Raw genomic sequence first — 13245 nt, 5'->3', positions numbered from 1 at the left:
GGACGCAGCTCCGGGCCTGCTCGTGGCCTGGACGCAGCTCCGGGCCTGCTCGTGGCCTGGACGCAGCTCCGGGCCTGCTCGTGGCCTGGACGCAGCTCTGGGCCTGCTCGTGTCCTGGACGCAGCTCGTGTCCTGGACGCTGCTCGTGTCCTGGACGCAGCTCGTGGCCTGGACGCTGCTGGTGGCCTGGACGCTGCTCGTGTCCTGGACGCTGCTCGTGTCCTGGACGCTGCTCCGGGCCTGGACGCTGCTCGTGGCCTGGACGCAGCTCCGGGCCTGCTCGTGGCCTGGACGCAGCTCCGGGCCTGCTCGTGGCCTGGACGCAGCTCTGGGCCTGCTCGTGTCCTGGGCGCTGCTCGTGTCCTGGACGCAGCTCGTGTCCTGGACGCTGCTCGTGTCCTGGACGCTGCTCGTGTCCTGGACGCTGCTCGTGTCCTGGACGCAGCTCGTGGCCTGGACGCTGCTGGTGGCCTGGACGCTGCTCGTGGCCTGGACGCTGCTCGTGGCCTGGACGCTGCTCGTGTCCTGGACGCTGCTCGTGTCCTGGACGCTGCTCGTGTCCTGGACGCTGCTGGTGGCCTGGACGCTGCTCGTGTCCTGGACGCTGCTCGTGTCCTCGATGCTGCTCGTGTCCTGGACGCTGCTCGTGTCCTGGACGCTGCTCGTGTCCTGGATGCTGCTCGTGGCCTGGACGCTGCTCGTGTCCTGGACGCTGCTCGTGTCCTGGACGCTGCTCGTGTCCTGGACGCTGCTCGTGTCCTGGACGCTGCTCGTGTCCTGGATGCTGCTCGTGGCCTGGACGCTGCTCGTGTCCTGGACGCTGCTCGTGTCCTGGACGCTGCTCGTGTCCTGGATGCTGCTCGTGTCCTGGACGCTGCTCGTGTCCTGGATGCTGCTCGTGTCCTGGATGCTGCTCGTGTCCTGGACGCTGCTCGTGTCCTGGACGCTGCTCCAGGCCTGGACGCTGCTCCAGGCCTGGACGCTGCTCGTGTCCTGGACGCTGCTCGTGTCCTGGACGCTGCTCGTGTCCTGGACGCTGCTCGTGTCCTGGACGCTGCTCGTGTCCTGCTCATTATGGTGTTCCTTCCGCTTCTTTACAACTGAAACTTTTCTAGCATTGAAGAAAAAGTTATCAAAGTCTCCAACACCACCGTCCAACTTTGCCACATCTGACTAGGGCAGTCTTTTTTTACAACTAAAACAGATGCTTTTCCTTGGCTTTAAGGCTTTTCATATTTTGAAGCCAAAGTTTCTTGAAGTCTGTAATTAACACCTCCGCCCAACTCGGACCCATCCCATCTGGTGCTCCAACTGGGCCACAGTGGGTTGACGTTGACGAAACATCACACCTCAGGCCAGACCAAGTCATCCACAAGTTGCCGTTCTGTTATGTAATAAATCTGGATCCTATATGTCTGTGGGTCAACAGAGTTATTTTCTCTACACTGAGTTGCAACCCAAAGGGCACCCTATTCCCTATATAGTGCACTACTGTTGTCCAGGGCACGGGCTCTATTATACTATATAGGGAATAGAGTGCCCCGGTTAAAAGTAGTGCAGTACATAGCAAAAAGAGGCCAATAGGGCTCTGGACAAAAGTAGTACTCCATATAGGAAATGGAGTTCCATTTGGGACGCAGCTGAATGACAGAGCGGTGGTGCACCGTAAACTACTGTGGTATAACTACAGGAGGTTACCTCCCTTCTGGTCTGTGGTATAGCTACAGGAGGTTACCTCCCTTCTGGTCTGTGGTATAACTACAGGAGGTTACCTCCCTTCTGGTCTGTGGTATATCTACAGGAGGTTACCTCCCTTCTGGTCTGTGGTATAACTACAGGAGGTTACCTCCCTTCTGGTCTGTGGTATAGCTACAGGAGGTTACCTCCCTTCTGGTCTGTGGTATAGCTACAGGAGGTTACCTCCCTTCTGGTCTGTGGTGTAGCTACAGGAGGTTACCTCCCTTCTCGTCTGTGGTATATCTACAGGAGGTTACCTCCCTTCTGGTCTGTGGTATAACTACAGGAGGTTACCTCCCTTCTAGTCTGTGGTATAACTACAGGAGGTTACCTCCCTTCTGGTCTGTGGTATAGCTACAGGAGGTTACCTCCCTTCTGGTCTGTGGTGTAGCTACAGGAGGTTACCTCCCTTCTCGTCTGTGGTATATCTACAGGAGGTTACCTCCCTTCTGGTCTGTGGTATAACTACAGGAGGTTACCTCCCTTCTGGTCTGTGGTATAACTACAGGAGGTTACCTCCCTTCTGGTCTGTGGTATAACTACAGGAGGTTACCTCCCTTCTGGTTTGTGGTATAGCTACAGGAGGTTACCTCCCTTCTAGTCTGTGGTATAACTACAGGAGGTTACCTCCCTTCTAGTCTGTGGTATAACTACAGGAGGTTACCTCCCTTCTAGTCTGTGGTATAACTACAGGAGGTTACCTCCCTTCTGGTCTGTGGTATAACTACAGGAGGTTACCTCCCTTCTAGTCTGTGGTATAACTACAGGAGGTTACCTCCCTTCTAGTCTGTGGTATAACTACAGGAGGTTACCTCCCTTCTAGTCTGTGGTATAGTGGTTCTTTCTCTCTGCCTCTTTCTCTCTGCCTCTCTCTCAATTAATGTGGCTTCATTGGCATGGGTAACTTGTTTAACATTGCCAAAGCAAGTGAAATGAATAAACAAAAGTGAAATAAACAATAAAAAGTGAACAGTAAACATTACACTCACGAGTTCCATGTTATGTCTGTATACAGTGTTGTAGCGACGTGTAAATAGTTAAAGTTGGAAACAACATAAATATGAGTTGCATTTACAATGGTGTCTGTTCTTCACTGCTTGCCCCTTTCGTGTGGCAACAGGTCACAAATATTGCTGCTGTGATGGCACACTGTGTTATTTCAGTGTGCCATCACACTGGGAGTCTATCAAAATTGGATTTGTTTTCAAATTCTTTGTGGGTCTGTGTAATCTGAGGGGAAATATGTCTTCCAACACAAACTCACTTCACTCACTCGCTCTGCTCTGCGAAGCTCCAGCAGTATGACTACCCTGACTTCTGCTGAGGCCGTATCACCGTAAATGTTGTACCACCAATGCAGACGTCGGATTGACCATACAGCCCACATGCACAATACACTTCTCTCTCCAGAATGCACTGCTCTCTACCGCCAATTTGTGCACATTCATTGTTTCATAACTTTATTGTGTGAATTGTTTGCGTTTTGATTGTTAGTGTATATCAATTCCCCCATTACATCACCAGTAGTATATTTACCGTTCATTTCTATCATTTATAATCTTGTGTTAATGCATTGAATATTATTATTCCAGTCTTCAGGTTTTATCATTGTCTGATTGGACAGATTGTTTGCAGAGAACACAACCTATGCTACACTTGTGAGAAGCAACTTTTGGTTTATTTCATACTTGACAAAAAATGTACAAAACTTTTTTTAAAATTGTCTTTTGTTTTGGAGCGCTCCTGTCAATGTTGAGTAAGCACACGCACGCATAGAAGTAGGCCTATAGGCTACCTGGCCTGATTTACACATAGAAGTAGGCCTATAGGCTACCTGGCCTGATTTACACACAGAAGTAGGCCTATAGGCTACCTGGCCTGATTTACACACAGAAGTAGGCCTATAGGCTACCTGGCCTGATTTACACACAGAAGTAGGCCTATAGGCTACCTGGCCTGATTTACACACAGAAGTAGGCCTATAGGCTACCTGGCCTGATTTACACACAGAAGTAGGCCTATAGGCTACCTGGCCTGATTTACACACAGAAGTAGGCCTATAGGCTACCTGGCCTGATTTACACATAGAAGTAGGCCTATAGGCTACCTGGCCTGATTTACACATAGAAGTAGACCTATAGGTTACCTGGCCTGATTTACACATAGAAGTAGGCCTATAGGCTACCTGGCCTGATTTACACATAGAAGTAGACCTATAGGCTACCTGGCCTGATTTACACATAGAAGTAGACCTATAGGCTACCTGGCCTGATTTACACATAGAAGTAGACCTATAGGCTACCTGGCCTGCGCGCAAATGTAGGCATATAAATGTGCCCCTTTTGGGGATCTGATAGTATTTCTGATTGGCTTAACGCACCACCCCTAATGACCTGTGGAGCTTCTCAAAGTAACGTTTTCTACACCTCCTAACAGTAAGCAAATCATCCATGGAGAATGGAGCGGCAGGGTAGCCTAGTGGTTAGAGCGTTGGACTAGTAACCGAAAGGTTGCAAGTTCAAGTCGAGCTGACAAGGTACAAATCTGTTCTGCCCCTGAACAAGGCAGTTAACCCACTGTTCCTAGGCCGTCATTGTAAATAAGAATTTGTTCTTAACTGACTTGCCTAGTTCAATAAATGTAAAATAAAAAATGATGATAGTTCCTCAATGTATTGTAAAAATCTTTCCATCTCTCCCTTTCCATAACCACTCAGCGTGAAAGGGAAACATGTTATGCTCTGATCCAGTGGAAATGTCATAAAATAGGCCTCTGATTACTTCTTATCAGTGCTGGACTACTCATTTTGGGTGCCGGTACTGTTTATATTTAGGTGCAGGAACTCCTCAATAGTTCTGAGCTAATATTCTATAAGAGGAACAGGAACTCAAGCAGTAGAACGTGTGAGGTGTCAGTACTCAGCTCTGGTGAGCTCCTGCCCAAGTCCACCACTGCTTCTTATCCCTGGTGCAAATAGTCTACAGCTGTGTGTGTGTGTCTGTCTGTCTGTCTGTCTGTCTGTCTGTCTGTCTGTCTGTCCCGAGCTGACTGGTGGGGAAACTCTGAGGGACCAGAATATTTTATACAATGTTGCAAGTTCTGGTCTGACCCAAGTTAATAGTTGAATCAAGGTTTCAAGTTTGTTGCAGACAGGCCATGTGTAGCCAATGTGATTTTATAGGATATTCATTTTTTTTTCTGGATATGTTCGAGCTGCAGACTGCAATGTTTTAATTTGTTGGCTTTATGTTGACTATTTTGACATAGATGGCAATAGAAGTTACTTTTTAGGTTTTTATTGTTTTTAGATTTAGAATTTTGATTAACCACATGATAAGGATTTTGAGATATGAAGACATTATTATAAATTAAACTGTTTCATGGAAATGTGCATAAGAAAACCATAACTGGCACGTAGATGGGTAGAAATGGTAAGATAAATTGACATTCAACATGAGAAAGGTTCCTGGTGTAGCCTGTTGCAGCAACTTCAGGAGAGTAACTGCAGAATCTGAGAAAGCCTGCAGGAGGTGAATAGTTGGGTCAGGTTATTTTGTTTTTCTCCTTCTGGTTATCTAGATCTCTGGCGCCCTCTTGAGGCATTTGCCATATTTCATCAAACCGTAAACTTAAAGCATCAGACAAGCTCACATACATCGGGTGTGTCTATATATGGAACAATACACGTAAAAACATTTTGACCAATCCATTGGTCCAAAGAACAGACGACTTTTGGTCGACAAAGATATGAATTTTTTTGTCGGGGACAGCCCTACTTCTCCTACAGTCACAGTACTGTAGCTGTTGAAACACCTCAGAGACTCTGATGTTGGGGGAGGAGGAGGCGGTGAGGATGGAGGAGGATATGACCTCAGAGAGGCTCTGATGCTGGGGGAGAAGGAGGAGGTGAGGATGGAGGAAGATATGACCTCAGAGAGGCTCTGATGCTGGGGGGTGAGGAGGATATGGGCAGGGGTGAGGAAGGGTTGGGGAGGAGTAGGTTAGTGAGTAAGGTAAGACTGTCAAGCACCTGGAGAATATGCATTCACTTCACGAACTGAGACAGACCGACAGGCCTGCTCTCTCCCTTGCGTAAATCACCAATATTATGTGTTGTCAGGTCTGGTATACATCTGTTTCTGTCTGGGTATAAACACTACACAGGCCCGGTCCATTTACCAGGCCATCCATCTCCCTCCATAGTACCCCCACCGGACCAGTGATGTCACCCCAGAGAGGGCACTCAGACAGGGGACCCACGCGCTCTGCCACAGCTTCTGCTGCTGGGGTATGGAGGCACTATGGAGTGTTTTAACAGGGGTCAACTGCAAGGACAGCTCTTCAAGGAGTATTCCTGGGTTGTTTTAAGGAATCTGTTTATAGTAACAAAGTGAGACGCTGTCTCTTGCCCACGCTCTATCTTTCTCTCTCCCTCTACCTACCTCTGTCTCTCTCTCTCTCGCTCTCTCTCTCTTTACCTCTGTCTCTCTGTCAATTCAATTTAAGAGCTTTATTGGCATGGGAAACATATATGTTTACATTGCCAAAGTAAGTGAAGTAGATAATAAACAAAAGTGAAATAAGCAAAAATGAACAGTAAACATTACACTCACAGAAGTTCCAAAATAATAAATCAATTTCAAATGTCATATGTGCAAATAAGTACAAAAGGGACATATCTCTCTCTCTCTGCCCTGAGAGTGGACGGAATAGTGTTTTATAAACACTATAAATGTCACATAGCTAGATAGGAAACATCCTCATGCCTTCTCATCTATCTCTGTGTGCCTCCCAAATGGAAGCCTATTCCCTACTGTATACAGTATAGAGCAGGACTCTAGTGTACTATAGAGGGGACAGGTCCCTACTGTATACAGTATAGAGCAGGACTTACACTATAGAGGGACAGGTCCTACTGTATACAGTATAGAGCAGGACTCTAGTTCACTATAGAGGGGACAGGTCCCTACTGTATACAGTATAGAGCAGGACTCTAGTGTACTATAGAGGGGACAGGTCCCTACTGTATACAGTATAGAGCAGGACTCTAGTGTACTATAGAGGGGACAGGTCCCTACTGTATACAGTATAGAGCAGGACTCTAGTTCACTATAGAGGGGACAGGTCCCTACTGTATACAGTATAGAGCAGGACTCTAGTGCACTATAGAGGGGACAGGTCCCTACTGTAGACAGTATAGAGCAGGACTCTAGTGTACTATAGAGGGGACAGGTCCCTACTGTATACAGTATAGAGCAGGACTCTAGTGTACTATAGAGGGGACAGGTCCCTACTGTAGACAGTATAGAGCAGGACTCTAGTTCACTATAGAGGGGACAGGTCCCTACTGTATACAGTATAGAGCAGGACTCTAGTGTACTGTAGAGGGGACAGGTCCCTACTGTATACAGTATAGAGCAGGACTCTAGTGTACTATAGAGGGGACAGGTCCCTACTGTATACAGTATAGAGCAGGACTCTAGTGTACTATAGAGGGGACAGGTCCCTACTGTATACAGTATAGAGCAGGACTCTAGTTCACTATAGAGGGGACAGGTCCCTACTGTATACAGTATAGAGCAGGACTCTAGTTCACTATAGAGGGGACAGGTCCCTACTGTATACAGTATAGAGCAGGACTCTAGTTCACTATAGAGGGGACAGGTCCCTACTGTATACAGTATAGAGCAGGACTCTAGTTCACTATAGAGGGGACGGGTCCCTACTGTATACAGTATAGAGCAGGACTCTAGTTCACTATAGAGGGGACGGGTCCCTACTGTATACAGTATAGAGCAGGACTCTAGTTCACTATAGAGGGGACGGGTCCCTACTGTAGACAGTATAGAGCAGGACTCTAGTTCACTATAGAGGGGACGGGTCCCTACTGTATACAGTATAGAGCAGGACTCTAGTTCACTATAGAGGGGACGGGTCTCTACTGTATACAGTATAGAGCAGGACTCTAGTGTACTATAGAGGGGACGGGTCCCTACTGTATATAGTATAGAGCAGGACTCTAGTTCACTATAGAGGGGACAGGTCCCTACTGTATACAGTATAGAGCAGGACTCTAGTTCACTATAGAGGGGACAGGTCCCTACTGTATACAGTATAGAGCAGGACTCTAGTTCACTATAGAGGGGACAGGTCCCTACTGTATACAGTATAGAGCAGGACTCTAGTTCACTATAGAGGGGACAGGTCCCTACTGTATACAGTATAGAGCAGGACTCTAGTTCACTATAGAGGGGACAGGTCCCTACTGTATACAGTATAGAGCAGGACTCTAGTGTACTATAGAGGGGACAGGTCCCTACTGTATACAGTATAGAGCAGGACTCTAGTTCACTATAGAGGGGACGGTTTGTAAATATCAGGTACCTGACTGTGTTAACAAATCATTATATGTGAATGACTATGATTATACATAATAATAATAATAATAATAATAATAAGACAATGGAATATTCCACCTGACTGGTTTAGGATCAGCTGTGTAGTATTGTCCACAGACTCCTACACTGTTTGAATCTCTATCCAGACACACTGTAGTGATTGTTGATGTGGATGATTCTCAACTTCCTGTGTACAACATCAAGACAAATTCCTGGCAACATTTCTTAATGGCAGTGAGGTTTTCAGTAAAACAAGGTGGCAGCAGAAAGAGACCAGTCCAGCCTTCCTTTAGGAAAGTGTTTTCTTTTATTTCCTAATGAGGATCAGCTGTATTGTGAGAGTCATAAACTGTTTGTGTTCCCCAAAACAAACAAGTGCAGCCAGCGGTATGATACTGTTAAAACACAGTGAAGGATTTGACCAGGCATCCTGTAGGTTTGCAGCCAGCGGTATGGTGGTGTTAAAACACAGTGAAGGATTTGACCAGGCATCCTGTTGGTTTGCAGCCAGCGGTATGATACTGTTAAAATACAGTGAAGTATTTGACCAGGCATCCTGTTGGTTTGTAGCCAGCGGTATGGTGGTGTTAAAACACAGTGAAGGATTTGACCAGGCATCCTGTAGGTTTGTAGCCAGCGGTATGATACTGTTAAAACACAGTGAAGGATTTGACCAGGCATCCTGTTGGTTTGTAGCCAGCGGTATGATACTGTTAAAACACAGTGAAGGATTTGACCAGGCATCCTGTAGGTTTGCAGCCAGCGGTATGATACTGTTAAAATACAGTGAAGGATTTGACCAGGCATCCTGTAGGTTTGCAGCCAGCGGTATGATACTGTTAAAACACAGTGAAGGATTTGACCAGGCATCCTGTAGGTTTGTAGCCAGCGGTATGATACTGTTAAAACACAGTGAAGGATTTGACCAGGCATCCTGTAGGTTTGTAGCCAGCGGTATGATACTGTTAAAACACAGTGAAGGATTTGACCAGGCATCCTGTAGGTTTGTAGCCAGCGGTATGGTGGTGTTAAAACACAGTGAAGGATTTGACCAGGCATCCTGTTGGTTTGCAGCCAGCGGTATGATACTGTTAAAATACAGTGAAGTATTTGACCAGGCATCCTGTTGGTTTGTAGCCAGCGGTATGGTGGTGTTAAAACACAGTGAAGGATTTGACCAGGCATCCTGTAGGTTTGTAGCCAGCGGTATGATACTGTTAAAACACAGTGAAGGATTTGACCAGGCATCCTGTTGGTTTGTAGCCAGCGGTATGATACTGTTAAAACACAGTGAAGGATTTGACCAGGCATCCTGTAGGTTTGCAGCCAGCGGTATGATACTGTTAAAATACAGTGAAGGATTTGACCAGGCATCCTGTAGGTTTGCAGCCAGCGGTATGATACTGTTAAAACACAGTGAAGGATTTGACCAGGCATCCTGTAGGTTTGTAGCCAGCGGTATGATACTGTTAAAACACAGTGAAGGATTTGACCAGGCATCCTGTAGGTTTGTAGCCAGCGGTATGATACTGTTAAAACACAGTGAAGGATTTGACCAGGCATCCTGTAGGTTTGTAGCCAGCGGTATGGTGGTGTTAAAACACAGTGAAGGATTTGACCAGGCATCCTGTTGGTTTGCAGCCAGCGGTATGGTACCGTTAAAACACAGTGAAGGATTTGACCAGGCATCCTGTTGGTTTGCAGCCAGCGGTATGGTGGTGTTAAAACACAGTGAAGGATTTAACCAGGCATCCTGTTGGTTTGCAGCCAGTGGTATGATACTGTTAAAACACAGTGAAGGATTTGACCAGGCATCCTGTTGGTTTGCAGCCAGCGGTATGGTGGCGTTAAAACACAGTGAAGGATTTGACCAGACATCCTGTTGGTTTGCAGCCATTAGTATGGTGGTGTTAAAACACAGTGAAGGATTTGACCAGGCATCCTGTTGGTTTGCAGCCAGCGGTATGATACTGTTAAAACACAGTGAAGGATTTGACCAGGCATCCTGTTGGTTTGCAGCCATTAGTATGGTGGTGTTAAAACACAGTGAAGGATTTGACCAGGCATCCTGTTGGTTTGCAGCCAGCGGTATGATACTGTTAAAACACAGTGAAGGATTTGACCAGGCATCCTGTAGGTTTGCAGCCAGCGGTATGATACTGTTAAAACACAGTGAAGGATTTGACCAGGCATCCTGTTGGTTTCTTAACTGTTGAGTTTTTCAAACCTTCAACCACCCAGAGATATGTATGTTTTTGCTCAATTCGGATTCTTGGAAGTTAAAAGCCATTGGAGTGAGCTCCCCCCCCCGTAATGAAGATGAGTTAAAAGCCATTGGAGTGAGCTCTCCCCCCCCGTAATGAAGATGAGTTAAAAGCCATTGGAGTGAGCTCTCTCTCCCCCCCCCCGTAATGAAGATGAGTTAAAAGCCATTGGAGTGAGCTCTCCCCCCGTAATGAAGATGAGTTAAAAGCCATTGGAGTGAGCTCTCCCCCCCCGTAATGAAGATGAGTTAAAAGCCATTGGAGTGAGCTCTCCCCCCCCCCGTAATGAAGATGAGTTAAAAGCCATTGGAGTGAGCTCTCCCCCCCCCGTAATGAAGATGAGTTAAAAGCCATTGGAGTGAGCTCTCCCCCCCCGTAATGAAGATGAGTTAAAAGCCATTGGAGTGAGCTCTCCCCCCCCCCCATAATGAAGATGAGTTAAAAGCCATTGGAGTGAGCTCTCCCCCCCCGTAATGAAGATGAGTTAAAAGCCATTGGAGTGAGCTCTCCCCCCCCGTAATGAAGATGAGTTAAAAGCCATTGGAGTGAGCTCTCCCCCCCCGTAATGAAGATGAGTTAAAAGCCATTGGAGTGAGCTCTCCCCCCCCCCGTAATGAAGATGAGTTAAAAGCCATTGGAGTGAGCTCTCCCCCCCCCCCCCCTGTAATGAAGATGCTGTTGAAGATATGTTGACGATAAAAAGATGTCTGTTGTGTAGTGGATGACGAGCATTAGCAGACCACAAACTCTCAACATCAAAGCGTTGTAAACATCTAAGCTCATAGGAATTCCTGCAGGGGATAATTTGCTTCTCTGTGGTCTGGGGTAAACCGACCTGATCGTGTGTGTGTGTGTGTGTGTGTGTGTGTGTGTGTGTGTGTGTGTGTGTGTGACCTGGTCGTGCTGTGTTTTAAGCACTGTTAAAGGCACAATCTGGGATATTTCCTACTGGTCATTTGCTGAAAGGTCAGGCAGCCTGTGCTGACTCGCTGCTGCAGTGTTTTTAAAAGCATTGGGTTGAAATAGGAATTCAAATATACTAGACTCAATATTAATGCCAAGACAATGCTTTTTACAGGCAGTCAGCCACAGGCCAGGCAGCTATACCAGGCAGTCAGCCACAGGCCAGACAGCTAAACCAGGCAGTCAGCCACAGGACAGACAGCTAAACCAGGCAGTCAGCCACACCGGCCAGACAGATAAACCAGGCAGTCAGCCACACCGGCCAGACAGATAAACCAGGCAGTCAGCCACACCGGCCAGACAGCTGTACCAGGCAGTCAGCCACACTGGCCAGACAGCTGTACCAGGCAGTCAGCCACACCGGCCAGACAGCTATACCAGGCAGTCAGCCACACCGGCCAGACAGCTGTACCAGGCAGTCAGCCATACCGGCCAGACAGATGTACCTGGCAGTCAGCCACACCGGCCAGACAGCTATACCAGGCAGTCAGCCACAGGACAGACAGCTATACCAGGCAGTCAGCCACAGGCCAGACAGCTATACCAGGCAGTCAGCCACGGGCCAGACAGCTATACCAGGCAGTCAGCCACGGGCCAGACAGCTATACCAGGCAGTCAGCCACGGGCCAGACAGCTATACCAGGCAGTCAGCCACGGGCCAGACAGCTAAACCAGGCAGTCAGCCACGGGACAGACAGCTAAACCAGGCAGTCAGCCACACCGGCCAGACAGATAAACTAGGCAGTCAGCCACAGGCCAGACAGCTATACCAGGCAGTCAGCCACAGGCCAGACAGCTATACCAGGCAGTCAGCCACAGGCCAGACAGCTATACCAGGCAGTCAGCCACAGGCCAGACAGATATACCAGGCAGTCAGCCACAGGCCAGACAGATATACCAGGAAGTCAGCCACAGGCCAGACAGCTATACCAGGCAGTCAGCCACAGGCCAGACAGTTATACCAGGCATCACCAGAGTACCATACCAGAGGCAGCTCTAAATGTTTTTACTCAATATACTGTCCATTTTTGAACGTTGGACTCCCTGGAAAGCAGTGGCAATTGTTACTGAGTAGATAAATAAAACACAAGTGCTGCTGGTAAGCTTTCTTGACTTGGACATAATGTTTTCCAACACATTTAACCAGCTAAACAGCTGCTCTTAGTGAATATGTTAAGAGTTTGGGATTGTTCAGAATGAGTACAGGTGACTGATGTTTCGACATCAAGCAGACGTCTTCTTCAGAGTGTAGAAACGTCAGTCCCCTGTACTCATCCTGAACAATGGAATAAAGTGAGCTGAATTATTCTCCAGCTCCTCTCTGCCTTGAATCAGTTTCTTGGTAAGCCCTTTTCATAGTTTTTGTCATTGCTGTCCAGCACCCCTCCTTTCCTGCGTTTGCTGAAGCCAAGGTCCACCTGAACTCTAATCTACCTAAATAGATTCATTATATAATGTTGATTAATTCTCCACGACGTTGTCATTCACCTGATGAGATGTGAAGGGAAAAAAACAAGTTTTTGTTAACGTATGATAGGGCCCCCGGGTCGCCAGTTTTCCTGGAAGGGGGTCCCTGGTCAAAAAAAGGTTGAAGACCCCTGATGTAGAGACACGGCTTGGGAGTGAATCAAACTGCAATGTGGTCTTCTTCCCTTGACTGTAGCAGAGCTGTGATTCCTCCTTGAGAGGCAGCGTGGGGATAAAGAGCTCTCTGTGCTCTGGGGAGAGGTGGAGGGGAGGGGAGGCAGAGAGGGGGGGTTTAGCCTTATAATGTTTACCTAATGCACCTCACATCCCGGCCCGGTCACGCACTGACGAGTTCAGCAAACATCCTGGCACTTCCTCCTCCTCCGCTCTGAGCCTCCTTCCTTCTCCTTTTCTCC

At 47.6% G+C, this 13245-nt stretch overlaps 1 protein-coding gene and 1 long non-coding RNA gene across 2 annotated transcripts in view; both read left to right on the top strand.

Moving 5' to 3' along the window:
- The window catches only part of LOC115182933 (carboxypeptidase M), a 77353-nt gene that overhangs the window by 49398 nt on the left and 14710 nt on the right, over positions 1–13245 (top strand). The window lies entirely within an intron of this gene.
- On the top strand, positions 1747–2689 carry LOC115182935 (uncharacterized). The gene is made up of 2 exons (XR_003873918.1): positions 1747–2322; positions 2360–2689. It is a non-coding gene; the product is annotated as an uncharacterized LOC115182935 (long non-coding RNA).

Source organism: Salmo trutta, unplaced genomic scaffold (genome assembly GCF_901001165.1).
Source record: "Salmo trutta unplaced genomic scaffold, fSalTru1.1, whole genome shotgun sequence".
NCBI lineage: Eukaryota > Metazoa > Chordata > Actinopteri > Salmoniformes > Salmonidae > Salmo > Salmo trutta.
This window is presented reverse-complemented; position numbering and strand designations above follow the sequence as displayed.